The sequence below is a fragment of the Acinonyx jubatus genome, chromosome A3 (assembly GCF_027475565.1).
Source record: "Acinonyx jubatus isolate Ajub_Pintada_27869175 chromosome A3, VMU_Ajub_asm_v1.0, whole genome shotgun sequence".
Lineage (NCBI taxonomy): Eukaryota > Metazoa > Chordata > Mammalia > Carnivora > Felidae > Acinonyx > Acinonyx jubatus.
In genome coordinates, this window is record NC_069388.1 from 44,311,269 (window position 1) to 44,326,178 (window position 14,910).

General features: G+C 40.9%; 1 protein-coding gene across 6 annotated transcripts in view; it reads left to right on the plus strand.

Annotated features, from left to right (window-relative positions):
• CFAP61 (cilia and flagella associated protein 61) overlaps positions 1-14,910 on the plus strand; it is a 278,182-nt gene that overhangs the window by 149,929 nt on the left and 113,343 nt on the right. The window lies entirely within an intron of this gene.

Here is a 14,910-nt window from a genome sequence, read left to right on the forward strand (position 1 = left end):
CAGGGCTCCCATGCAGGCTTCTTGATGTGCTTTGCAGACCATCTTGCCCTTCCTTCCAGGGCTACCCCCCTCCTCCCCTCCCCCACTGCCTGTTCAGGGTGTGTGCACTGGAGGGAGCAGGATACTCAAGAGGGAAGTCCCAGTGTTGCAGACCCATAAAACTGCACAACAGCCCCCACCAAGGAGTTAAGCTTCACTCACAAACTAGAAATCTCTAATTCAGTCAGTTTTTGATGTCTGACTAAAACTGTTTTTTAAAACAGTGCCACACACCAAAGAGGGCTGTCTCTGTTTCCCCTTGCTAGGTGATCATTTTACGCATTGAGATGGTGTTGTTTTAACAACCTGTCCTCCTTGTCGTGGCCCACGACAGAGCCTCCTGAGCCCACTGTGTTGGTCCAGGTCTGGCTTGCTCGTTGACCTCCCACATGCGGAGGCTTGTGTAAGGGCAGCCACTGACTTCCCGCCTCCCCTGGTCTGTCATGTAGAAGAAAATAAATAACTGGCTCCCACCTAGGTTCCTCTTTGTTCCTTTGAATGGTTTTCTTTGATAAATTCTCCATAAACGTAATGCAAAAAACCATCCCCCAGTCTATTTGTATTTTGAATTATTCTGTGAATTTATCTTAAGCTATGGGCACCCAATGAACAACTATATAAGAGAAAATCACTAGGCCCCCCGTGGGGAGAGTATTTTAAAGGACTAAGTAATAGGGACAAATGTGGCTAGATTACTTGAGGGATTTAGTGTGTTGTGACTTAATATTTACTTATTTCCTTAATTCCATGTTAAAATGATTTAATTGCAACCATACTGACTGATCCATTAAGGATTTTAAAGGGAAGAATACAATCTGATTCCTAAAGAACTTTTCTTGTGTCATTTCTAGTTTTGAAAAGGTTTTATCAATGATTTTTTTAAGAAACACTTCAGTTTATGTTTCTTAGTCTTTTTTTTTTTTAACAAAAGAGCATGGCGTGGTGGTTTTCCATGAGAAAATTATTATAAAAGAGCTATTTATATATACATCATATTCAGCTAAAAACTAAAAATGAAAAAAATCCTTCTGTTTCATACCAAACCAAATTAAAAATCATTAAAGCTTAGACTAAATGGTTTTCATTTAACCCTCAAAAGTGGCATTAATTTTTCAAGTGGTAACTGTTGCTTAAGATGCTATTGTGGCTGTGTGATAAATGTTTAATGATTTGGTAGTACATGCATGGCTTAAAATCCATTATTTATTGCACCTTCGCTTGCCTGGCAAAGGTGATGATTTTATAGCCCCAGCAGTCATGCAAACACATTTATACCAAACCGATGACTGATAATAAATTTCCTTACTGTAAATGTCAGTGGGTTTCATGTGTTGCTGCCATTACATCTTGTTTGGAAGCCGAATGCTACACAGTTATGGGAGGCGCCAGATGGTGTCATTAACACGAATGCTGGGACTGTTTACCGCTGACGTGCATGTGAGAAATTAGAAGTGCCGGCCTGTCTTTGCACTGAAGCATGATGTCAGTGGTGCACAGGTGTAAAGACAGGGCAATATGCTTGCCTATTCCCTTCCGTCCCACCAACAGGGATTTTAGGGGGTTTCTTTTTGAAAATAGTTTTGTGTTTGAACATAGAACAGAATGAACCAAAGGGGAATACTTTCCCAAAGACTCCTGCTTGATTTTGTGTGTGGGGTCCCAAACACCCTGAAAGTCACACCTGCCATCCCATAGGTGGTTCCCAGCTATCAGTGGCAAGCCAGCTCCCCTTCCAGGCATGGCAAGGCCTTTTGTACTAATTAATTACAGCAGGATTGTTATTGCTGTGTGTGTGTGTGTGTGTGTGTGTGTGATAACTTCAGATATATAAATGCTTATTTTGGAGAACTTTCTGTTGAGAGCATGGAATTAGCCTTTCCAAAAAGTGTTGTCAAAATCATTAGGAATTGATTCAAAGAATGAGGAAAAGAAGGAAAGTGGGAATGTTCTGTACTAATTTCTTCCACGCAATAGGCACTTCTTTTCTTTTTTTTCTTTTCAAATTTTTATTTAAATTCCAGTTAGTTAACATACAGCACAACGCTGGTTTCAGGAGTAGAATTCACTGGTTCATCACTTACCTACACCCAGCTCTTCTTTTCACAAGAATTCGCAGTGGGACCAAGACCTTTACTTTCCCTGCTCTGATATGAAGTATCTGAATGACTGAGATTAGCCTCCCTGTGTTTTATTAAAATATCTCTCTATTTTAATTGGGCAGTGGCCACTCCCATTTATAGTATTTCAGCTTCTTCCTGCTGAGGTTTCTGCCTAGCCCTCTTCTTTTCAATTTAAAAAGAGTCTGGATTTATTGTCTTCCTTCCTGCAAGTCCTTCCCTTGAATCATTGATTCTGACCAAATTCCTTTGAACTTTGTTTTTAGCCTTAGCATTCTCCACAGGAATGTTCAGAAAGGCTTCTTCCTTCAAAACAATCATTGTGCATTGCTCTTACAAAAAAGTCCAATGAACATTTTGGTGTGCAAAATTTTAAAGTCATGTGAAAAAGAATACAAACCATTGTTTGCTTTGAGATGAAAGAGATATGCTTAATTTCTTCAGACTCACCCAGAGATACAATTGGATGTCAACAGGAATAATGAGCCTAATTGAAAGACTGAAAACATGCTTGAAGGCACACCTTCCAAACGAAAATTAGAGTCAGGACATGCAGGCCTGTGTTGAAAAGAACCAGGGGTGAAAATAAAGAAATGTTGGGGAGACAGCAAGATTGAAAAGCTGTATCTGTGGAACAGCACTCACTTGGACAGAGATGCTCAGGAAAATGACTTCTTCTCCTCCACAGGTGTCATTTTCCTAACAAATGAACCCGAGGCCTAAACCAGCAGTGCAAATATTCAGGTACTCAACCTGAACAAACAGCTTATCCCCTGGGAGAACAAATAGAAAGTTCTCATCTTATTCTGTGTCCAAAGGTGGGAGATAGCAGCATGAACACAGTTGGTCATTGGCTTTCTCTCCTAGCTTCCTCTCCAGACCCCTGTTCCACTCCTTGCATCTCCTTCTGTGTCTGCTTCCTATATTGTCCAGGCAGGACCATCCTGCCTTCTCGGGACATCACCTGAAAATGCATTGGTAAAGACTGATCTGTATTTCAGTGGGATGTGTCACCCTTGCAGACCCTTGTCCTGGCTTTTCGCCTTTCATCCAGAAAGTCGTTCTCTCCCTTGTCCATCTGGACATATTGATCCTTTCAAATCCAGCTCAGCCAGCACTTTATGTAAGAAGACTTCCTTGCCATCCTAGACCACCCAAACATCAGCTGATCTGACAGCCTCCCAGCTGGGTCCAGAAGAACTGCCTAGCTCAGCACAGCCCATACTGCTGGCCCACAGTAACCTGAGCTAAAGAATGTTTGTTCTTTCGATTCACTCAGTTTGGGGTTGGTTTGTTACACAGCAATAGCTTCCTGACACACTACCCTTATCACTGCATTTTATATACTGTATTTTATTTGTTTATAGGTCTGTCATCTGACTTAGTGAGAATTAAAGATGGGAACCATGCCTCATTCTTACCTCAGCACACTGGTCAGTGTTTGGCACATGGTAGATGTTCAATGTGTATTTGTTGAGTTGACATTGTTGCATTAAGCTCTACATTAAAGTTTTGATGGCAGAATTTCAGGCAGCAGGATACTGAATGGGCTTATCTTAATGCCCTCAGAATCATTCCACGTATCCACCTGCCTTCTCCATCAAGTTAGACTGGCTTTGGAATTTTATACGAATACTTTTTCTAATTATTTCTCTGACTAGGGACAGGACTCTGTGACATTGTAACTCTCTGCTATGTATATGTAAGTTCCTTCTGTAGGAATGAGGGAAGATTCCGGTCTACTTCCATGATATTAAGTGCAAAATATTTTCAAGCCAGTGGCTAAGTATCAACTGTTCAGGCATCCCTGATAAGCTACATGTCCCATCCTTTATGATGTGGAATGGAAAGAGGATGGCTGGAGGTCCTCTTTCTTTAAGCAAGTAGTATTCAGATGGATGATACGCCGTACATTCTCCATAACCCTCACTCTTACTTTTTTAGAAAGGGAAAACAACAAACAACTTTTTTTTTAATTTAACAAAAATCTCAAGAAAATAAATTTATCACAGATTATTTTTCTGATTCCTTGCCTAATTATTAAGACATTCAGAGTTAAATTCTTTATTGTAAACACATTCAGATATTCAATTTTCATTTAATACCTGGAGGACCATTCTTGTCTTCAGATACCTAAAAGAGAATGTCATCACTTCAGAAGGGCATTATTTAACATGAGGAGTGCCTTCCTTCACTTTTGAATTTGAGTGTTTGCAAAACCTTTGAGGACATACCTTCATTTTATTTTATCACAAGTGGGTCTTTCATGGGGATATAGAAATTGAGAATAATTAAGCAGCAATGAAGTTTCTCAAGAGAGACCTATGCACTGTAGTAGTAATTTGTGCTTTGAAAACAATACAGGATCAGGTTATTGATCCTGCAAACCATTTCCTTGCCAGGGATTTGCTTCATTCCTGTCTTTCCCTGTGTGTTCACACTGGAGAAGTCATTTCTTCCCTTTGTAGGGGACACTGTATGAAAGATGATACCTGGAGAGCCAAGTAGCTGAAACATGCCAGACAAGATTCAACTAGGGTGATGAAGAGGCTCTGGGAACATTTCTAAACATGTGACATGAGGGGCGCCTGGGTGGCTCAGTCGGTTGAGCGTCCAACTTCGGTTCAGGTCGTGATCTCACAGTTCGTGGGTTCGAGCCCTGCGTCGGGCTCTGTGCTGACAGCTCAGAGCCTGGGGGCCTGCTTCAGAATCTATGGCTCCCTCTCTCACTCTTTGTCCCTCCCCTGCTCATGCTCTGTCTGTCTGTCTGTCTCTCTCTCTCAAAAATAAACATTAAAAAAAAATTAAAAAAAAAACACGTGACATGACTCAAGGTAGGAAGGAAGGGATATGGAGCCATTTGAGGTTATCGTGGTACACGTGCCAGTGTGCCTGACATTGGGGATCAGTGAATCTTGTGTCTCTGAAAAACCATCAGTGGATCTCCCTTGCCAATGCTCATGTATGCATCAAAGCAATAATACTTCTTTTTACAGTTTATTTATTCATTTTGAGAGTGAGAGAGACACAGGGTGGGAGGAAAGAGAATTCTAAGTAGGCTCTGCACTGCCAGCAAAGAGCCTGATGCAGGACTCAAACTCACAAACTGTGAGATCATGACCGGAGCTGAAATCTAGAGTCCGCTCAACCAACTGAGCCACCCAGGTGCCCCAAAGCAATCAAACTTTTAATGATTTTATGAGCTGCTTGTCAAGGGCAGTTACTTAATTAAAAACAAGTAAATCAATTTGTCAAATCTAAGACACTATCATTTATAAATTGTACCTTATTTTATGTACCATGAAGGAAAAAAATGGCAAATTAAGCTATGACACAATGTTTTGATAGGAGTCCTGAATAGAATATGAATCAGTCATATAAATCTCATTGCTTTGAAATTTCTTTCATCTATTCAGAGAAGAGAGGCAATTTACATTCCCTTCAATTGCACTGTTTGCTATGTGATGGGAATAAAACTTTTACCGTTGTCTCAGTAACAAAATGTAACACAGGTATCTACTTGTGGGTATCTGTCATCCTTTATTTGCTCCTATAAAGCACTTGATTTTTGCATTGCAAGAAAATATGGAATGACAGCCATTCCTCCAATGACTAATATTTGCTTCACTAATATCAAATTTGCACCCTGCCGTTCAGTTTTCAGGCCTTTACGGGAACACAGTAAGTGTTCATTTTAATGCCAAATCATGCTGCAGTCTTTTTGAAGACATTGTCAGTAGCAGTTGCACACATAACACACAGGATTCTCTGGAAGTTATGCCAGTGAATAGCTTTGAACAAGTCACCACACCCAGGAAAGGAATTGTGTCACTGCCGCTGCCTGCTGACTGCAGTGATTAAGATGATATTGACTGTGAGGTTGATTTCAGGGATGCCAAGATGTGAAAGAAGTGTGCCTCCTAGGATCGATGAAATCCAGTAAAGGTCACTCAACTCAACTCCCAAAACACTTTTCTTCTAATGTAAATGTGTAAGAATGGCCACAAGCGAGTGCCATAGGGTGGCAATGATTTTCACTTTTTATAATGTTTGCAAAATAATGAGAATATCCAGATGAGGAATAAGGGTGTACAAAGGATTGGTACAGATGGAGTTGATAAGAGCAATATAAGAAAAATGCAAGTTGAAGAAGTTTATGCAATGTATTATAGCAGTTTAAGGAACTATGGCAGAGGCCACTAGGTTGCCCCCAATAGCCATTGCTCCCTTTAGACTTAATAATGGAACCTCGATTTTATCCAAGGCAGCATTGCACCCAACTCTTTCCCAGCCTCCCTTGCATCAGGCATAACCATATGATTCAGTTTTGGCCACTGAGATGGAGGCAGAAGTAGTTGGAATGGGAATTCTGGGAAGGACGCTTAAAGGGAGTGGCTCAGCTAGGAGGGAGGCTCCTTTTTTGTTCCCCCTTCTCTTCTTTCTGCTACCTGGAGTGCGGATGTGATGTCTGATCTCCAGCAGCCATCCTGGGCCATCTGTGAGGATGGAAACCTTGCACTAAGATGGGGAGTTAGGCAGGTAAAAGTCTGGGTCTTTGATAAGTTTATGGCACTCAGTAACCCTGGACTTCATATTTCCAGATTCCCTTCGCGTAAAAGAGAAATTGTCTTCCATCCTGTTAAAGCTACTATTTTCTGTTTAAGCTAGGTTTTCTGTTGTAGGCAGCCAAGCCCAACCCTAATTTATACAGGAATCCTCTTTCTTTCAGGTAGGATTCAATCTATGTGGGAGAATGCCACAAGAATCTATTATGCTCCCACTGTCTGCCCTGGATAATGTGAAGAATGTAAAGAAATTAAAGATATATAATTATTTAAACAACAATTCTTCATGGGTAGTATTACTAATAACTTTGCAGAGGGCTTCATTCGCCTCCCACATATTTTATGAGTGCCTAGAGTGTACCTGGAGTAGATCATTCACTAACCACAGCCCACTCTGCCCATGTAGCATGATTTGGGGTATGCTCTTTATCATGCTAAGAATGCAAGCCAGGGGAGCCTGGGTGGCTCAGTGGGTTAGACGTCCAACTCTTGGTTTCAGCTGAGGTCATGGTCTCACAATTTGTGGGATTGAGCCCCATGTCAGGCTCTGTGCTGACAGTGCAGAGCCTGCTTGGGATTCTCACTCTCCTTCTCTTTCTGCCTCCCCCCCACCTTCTCTCTCTCCCAAAATAAATACATAAACATTAAAAAAAAAAAAAAGGAATGCAACCCAGAGGGGTGCCTTGGTGGCTTAGTCAGTTAAGGGTCTGACTTTTGATCTCAGCTCAGATCTTGGTCTCACCGTTGTGAGTTCAAGCCCCATGTTGGGCTCCATGCTGTTCATGGAGCCTACTTAAAAAAAAAAAAAAGAATGCAAGTGAGAAAGTGTCCTTGGGTTATCATTTCTCTCATCAGATACCATAGGCAGTTCACATTTTTCTGAAGTGCTTGGGCTACAAAAAGTGTTGGGAAAGTTAAGAGAATCCTTCATAAAGCAAGGCTCAAAATCATAGCATCTTCTTCACAGTTTTTTCTTGCTCTGTCAGGACATTGGCATTGGTGTTCATATCAGATTCTTGAACACTTCTAATGATTTTAGCTGAAAGGCTTTCCAAAATTGTAGTTTGTATCTGTGGAAGTGATTTCTCACTTATTAGTTCTCTTTTACATATCTGTTCTTCTCTGCCCTTTCTTTATTTGGTAAATAATGGCAATACTTTGCCCCAAAGAGGGTAACTTGTGAACTTTGAAATTTGAAACTGACACTGATATCAATCTGTCATTTATTTTGATCATATTGGAAAACAAAGAGCCTCAAAAAGAGAAAAAAAGGGAATACAGAAGCATAAGAAAAAAATTACATTTATGAAGGAAAAGGAGGCCTATTAAGAATTTCAGAAATTCTATTCCTAATGGCTTTGGATCTCCCCATCTTCCATTTCCTTGCATGGACAGAGCTCCCTTTGAAGTCTTTGGAAGCTTTCTGTGAGAAAAATATATATACATGGGTGTGGAGCTGAAAATTGAGCTCATTGTTTTGCCCTTTTAAAATGTGTTTTTCGAAGATTTGCCTTTCATATTGCAGATGGGAGAGAGGATGTGCAATTTTACCTTGTGTAACATCTTTGCCTGAAAAGCTCAAAGTATTTGTAGATGCTGTTTAATGAATAGTTCCCATGTTTGCCTGCTGAGGAAGGCAGAGGTTTGTGTAATTTACTTCCATTTTACACCTGAGGAAACTGGTATTTAAGGAAAAGAGGCTCAGAATTTCAACCAGTAGCAGAATTAAGAAAACAAGCCCAAACCTTGCCACCGGGCTAATGGTGCCATGTCTAATGATCCTGGAAGTTGAACATAACCTCCGAATGAAATGGTATCATTAGAAAAAAATTCACCATAGACATTATCATATTCCATTTTAGTATGAACCTTGCATTTATTATGTAGCATCATTTATATTTATTTTGACTGCTTCCTAGTTTATTGGCCTATTTGTAATTTCAGTAACTTCCGATTTGGGATCTATTACTGAAATTGAGTTTTAATAATGCTTTTGTAGTCATTCTAACTCATTCTAAGTAAGTGCATAAGAGAAACCAAACCGGATGTGGAAACACAGAACTAAAGTCTATCAGATAAAATTGCATTTTGAGCAGTTTTACACAAAATAGTTAACACAAATTTTAGTTTTAATTTTAACACAAAATAGTTAACAAATATGCATGAAACTCCAAACTATGAATTTAAGGTCTCTTGGTAACTGTATGTGAATCAGGGCATAAATTCAACTGACTGTGTACATCAACATCATTTTTAGTAAAAAGATCAGATTGAATCCCAAGTAGTTATGATTATGTCTAAATCATTTGTTTGCTCATTTAAGCAACTGGCAAAGAGCCAACTAAAATAATTTCAATCCGTGGAAATCATGTCAGTACTCTTTAAGAAGGGCTCATGAAAAAGTTAATGTATCTTTACCATTATCTTTATGGTATATTGGTATATGGTATATTATTTTATACCAAAAGTTAATATATCTTTTACCATTTATTGAATCTCTAAAAATGTATGGCAGGAATTATTTAGATAAAATGAGCAAATCAGAACCCAAAGAAAACAAATGCCTCAAAAAACAAAAATGTAGTTCCTGACTTCAGGAAGCAAACTGTCTCAGTGGAGGGCAGCAAACAAACCAACTAAATTAATAAGAGCAACCAAAACCTCCTCTGACGGCTCATTCACGGACAAGTCTTGCGCTTCGGAAGCTCACAGGAAATTACAGACAAATATGTCACAACTTAAACTTGTGCCCATTTCTGTTCCCTATTTTCTCATCTTAACTCCTGTCCCCCTTGACATGATCTTTGTTGTCATTTCCCTCCCCACCTCAAGCTCAGCTCTAGAATTTTCTACCAGGAAAATCCCATAATATTCTTTCCTCTCCTGTCTGGGACTGAACAGAAAGTCTGTATTTTAAACTCATTATGGGACTCACAGTCAATTTCAAGGAACATTTCTTTTAGTCTTAGAAGGTCTGTGTATATACCATAATAGGTGTTGTATTCCTTCATGCTGGGATACATGTTGATCTCTACATTTAAAATTATCCCTAGAGGTGCTTGGGTGGCTCAGTTGGTTAAGTGTCTGACTCCTGATTTTGGCTGAGGTCTTGTTCCCAGGGTCATGGGATCAAGCCCTACTTCCAGCTCCGTGCTGAGCATGGAGCCTGCTTGAGATTCTCTCTCTCCAGCTGCCTGAGTGGTTCAGTCAGTTGAGTGTCAGACTCTTGATTTCAGCTCAGGTCATGATCTCACGGTTTGTAAATTCGAGACCCTCATGGGGCTCTGTGCTGACAGCACAGAGCCTGCTTAAGATTCTCTGCCCCTCTCCCTCTAGTGCTCTCTTTCTCTCTTTCAAAAATAAACATTTTTGTAAAAAAAGATTCTCTCTCTCCCTCTGTCCTTCCCCCACTTGCACATGCACACTTGCACTCTCTCTGTCTCTAAAAATAAAAATAAATAAAAGATAAAATAAAATAATCCATTTGTCTAAAAATGCTAACCTAGTATCATTAGAAAAAAGAATTATAAGTGTCTTCACAAGACATGGAGGTAAGAACCTAATTTCTCACCCATATTGTCGTCACCAGTGTGGTATGTAGTTAAATAGCTTACAGAATTTCCTCTGTTTTATCTTTGAAATGACTTACTATCACAAGGCACATTTAATTTCTGTCTATAAAATATAAGCCAGTAGATAAAGCTTTATTTTTATTTCACTATTAAGAAAATTAAAAAGCAAGAATAAAAAATTAGGTCTCCAGTGTGTTGGGCATTTTCGGTGGATCTTCAGACAAAGAAAGGAAAAGCTGGCTTGACTTAGAGGATCTTCCATACCTGATGGTATGGTTTGTTTTGTTTTGTTTTTATTTTTGTTTTCGTGTTTGTTTTTTTTTTGCTATGGAAACCTGTGGCTTGAAGGAATCTAAAGGGAGGAAATATTCTGCTTTCCTTCAAAAAATGACTGGTACTCCTGCTTATGGGCAAAATAAACCCTTTATAAAGCAGCAGAAGCCATCTTAATTTGCGGTCATCACTGAAAGACATTTCCAGGCTGGGAAGAATTTTTTTCAAGGTATTTAAAAACCATCTACCCTAACAAAAGAAAAATGTGGTTTTTTCAGGTCACTTCACCATACCTGACGATGAATATGTTTTTAATTAAAGCCTGGACACAAAACTGGCTTACTGAAAATCATTGTGATGCCTGATCACTTTCCCGAGACACCTACCATCATTGGTACTGATGGCTAACTCTTGACACCCCTGAGGCCACTTTATGTATTCAGCAGTTAGAAAGGTGATTTCTGAGGCCTGGCAGCTGTTGGTGTTAAAGCTATTGTGTGGGAAACAAAAACCATTCTGTTCTGTTCCCCAGCCGCCTTTGTATCATTGATACAGGAGCTATTTCATAAATGGGTTATAATTCTTTACCAGGGAATTTCATTACTGCCTATGCTTCAGTGTTAATGTGCACTTCCAGATAGCAGAGGGGAATGTCTGAACATACCCCTGTGGAAGGAATCTTGGAGTTCTGACCTCTGTCAAGATGCTGGCATTTTAAGTCTGTTAATTGGACCTGTGATTAAATGCCATCATACTGAGGGGGTTTTGGGGTGATAGTGGAGTTTGGAGCTGACAGCCAAGAAAGAATTCTTGAAGACATCTTTGGTGCAAAAAGATGATTTTATTAAAGCACAGGGACAGGACCCGTGGGCAGAAAGAGCCGAACTGGGGTTGTGAAGACTGACTGATTATATACGTTCTGGTTGGGAGGGGTTAGGGACAGTGTAAGTCTCTAAGGAATTTTGGAAGCAAGGTTTCCAGGACCTTGAGGGGCTAGCTGTTGTTAGGCAAACATCTTTTATTACAGTAAAACCTCAGTCATGAGACCCTTCAGATGTACGTCAGGTGCCATATGCTTGGAATTAGAACTGCCAACATATACTTGGAGGTTAAAGATAAATGAGGCTTGCAAAGTAATTTTTATGTGTTTAAGGAGACACAGGATCCTGGGGGGTCAGGCAAAATGTTCAGCTCTTTTGCCCCTAGCAAAATATCATCATCAAGGCAGCTGAGCTCCTACAGGGAGGTCACTCTGCCTGTTTCAAGGACTTGTCAAGGGGCTGTAGGCAGTAAGGGAATTTAATTTTTCATTTGCCTTTGTTTCCCACATCTCCATGGCAAGCACTTAAACCCCCTTACATCTTGATGAAGGTGATATTAGGAAACAGAGTCTATAGGTTGGTTTCTGGAGATTAGGCTATGGATAAGATTGCCTTTTTCTTCCAGTTTACTAAGTTATCCGTAAACTGAAGGAGATTCCTGTCCTGCATGACTGTGATCTCTATCAGTCAGCCACTTGCTTTCTTTCCTTCCCCCCTGTTCTTGGGCAGCCAGGAGTGTCCAAGGAATAGCGTACATATCCCCCCTGGGGGAGGGGTTGCTGTTAGCCTGTACTTTGCCCTCAGCTTGCCCCACACTCTCTCATCAATACCAACTTCTATGCTCCCAGTCTTCCTTGCGGTGAACCACCAGACCCAAGGCTGGCTGGAGTGTGAATCAGCTGCCACCCTACCTGTCTTGGAAATAAATCAATCAAAACACAGTTCATGGTGGCACCCACATATCCTGGAATTAACTGCTTTTCTCAAAAAATTCTTCATTGACCCCTCTTGGGAAATTCTTCTAGGCCAGATTAGCATGACATTTATTTGGAGAACAGACATTTTTTCACCCAAACGATACATTCATTATTGTCATTTGGAAAATGTGTCAGGTTAGGGAACTTTCAGTTGCATATAGAAGAAACAAGCTGTCCTAAACAACTGAGGAAATGTGGTAGACTGCATCCTTCTCCCCAGCTATTCCTCTCTCCCTGAGCTCTGCCCTTTAAGGTTCCTCCCACTACAGGTGAATCTCCTTCCCCATCTCATGGGTAGTGGGCTCAGCCACATGACTTGCTTTGGCCAGGCTGAAGAGGTATTGCTTAGTCTTACTTTATGCACTTCTACCATTGCCAGAAGAACATTCGCCAGCTATCTCTGATCAAAATAAAGACAGGGACATGTGAGGCCAATCTGGAATCTGCAAGTTGGAGCCAAACCCAGCTGAATCCAGCCTTCAGATGTACTGTAACCCAGAAATGCATGAGTGAGGAAAAACAACAGCTGTTTTAAGCCAATGCCTTTTGTGGTAGTTTGTTATGTAGCACTACTGTGGTAATAGCTGACTGATATTTATTGCTCATATAATTGAAGATTCCAAAGGCAGTGTGGGTTTCAGAGTGTGAAAGGAGTTTCTTTTTTTTTTTTTAATTTTTAATGTTTATTTATTTTGAGAGAGAGAGAGAGAGAGAGAGGGAGAGAGAGAGCATGAATGGGGGAGGGGCAGAGAGAAAGGGACACACAGAATCTGAAGCAGGCTCCAGGCTCTGAGCTATCAGCACAGAGCCGGATGCAGGGCTTGAACCCACAGACCATGAGATCATGACCTGAGCCAAAGTTGGTCACTCAACCGAGCCACCCCGGTGCCCCTCTTTTTCTTTTAATGTTTATTTATTATTGAGAGAGAGAGAGAGAGAGAGAGAGAGAGAGAGAGAGAGAGAGAGAACAAGTGGGGGAGGGGCAGAGAGACAGGGAGACACAGAATCCAAAGCAAGCCCCACAGAACCCAATGTGGGGCTCAAACTCACAAGCTGTGAGATCATGACCTAAGCCAAAGTTGGAGGCTCAACTGGCTGAGCTACCCAAGAACCCTGATAGGAATTTCTGTTCCATGTCTCTGTGATTCTGTTGGGGCTTCAACCAAGATTGTTTCCTGCTTGGTGTCATGATGACTATACCATTTCAGGCTTCACATCTATACCCCAATACTATCTAGAAGGCAAGAGGTTTCTCTTTTTCAACCACCATATAAAAGTCCTGGGATTCAGTCTGATTAGGCCAACATAGGTCATGTGTCTATTCTGGGCCAATTATTGAGCAAGGAGGGTATGGTTATGTGACTTGGTTTATGTCAACTGGAGTCCCCTCTTAAAGATGGGAGCAAGCTCAATATCTTCCAGAATTCATGGTGTGCCTCATTAAAGGTGGGAGCATGCTGAAAGGCACCAGCAGCATTAATTATGGAGAGTCTAAAATATCCAAACATTACATTATATTACATTATTTGGGTCAAGACCTATTCTACCTCCATATTGCTAGGCTAGCTAGAGCTAGAGATAAGGGTTCTATCCTCTAAATTTCACATGTTCCTTGGTGGATGGCAAAGCATGTGGCCACATCCAAGCTACCTCAGGCACTGGAAGGTCAGTGGGAGCCAAGCTTTACATAGGACTTTACCATTAGCCTATTGGATTTCCAAACTCTTAGTAACTCACGATTTTAAGAAAATTCAAAATAGATTTGGTCTATTGGAATTTGAATATCTCTGAGCTGTAGGATGAGTTAATGCTGATGTGATGAGAATTTAACTGAGTGGGGTGCATTGGTGTGGCTGTCATTCCACTGCCTTATGGACTCCATTGTAACTGATGAGAAGTCAGTTGTAATTCTTCCAGACATCAAACAAAAATGTGTGTTGAATTAATGAATTAAAAATAGAACTAAAGTCAAACTGAAAAAAGGTGGGGGTAGTCGGTGGGGGGAGCCCATCCGACTCTTGTTTTTGGCTCAGGTCATGATTTCATGGTTCATGGGTTCACTGACAATGCAAAGCCTGCTCAGGTTTCTCTCTCGCTCTCTCTCTCCCTCTCTGTGCACCTCCCCCACATGCTCTTTCTCTCCCTTTCTTTCAAAATAAACAAACTTAAAAAAAAATAGAACTAAGGACTATCGACACAATAGAACATCCTTTCAAGAATACCCTACTCTTTTTATCTCTTTGTAAATCTTTCCTTCATACATTTACTGCTTCCACTGAAGCCTTTGCAGGAAAGCGAATCAAATAAATCAACTCAAGAAAGTTTTCCAAACATGGGCATTAAAATGATCACCAGTAGGGGCGCCTGGGTGGCTCAGTCGGTTAAGCGTCTGACTTCAGCTCAGGTCACGATCTCGCGGTCCGTGAGTTCGAGCCCCGCGTCGGGCTCTGGGCTGATGGCTCAGAGCCTGGAGCCTGCTTCCGATTCTGTGTCTCACTCTCTCTCTGCCCCTCCCCCGTTCATGCTCTGTCTCTCTCTGTCTCAAA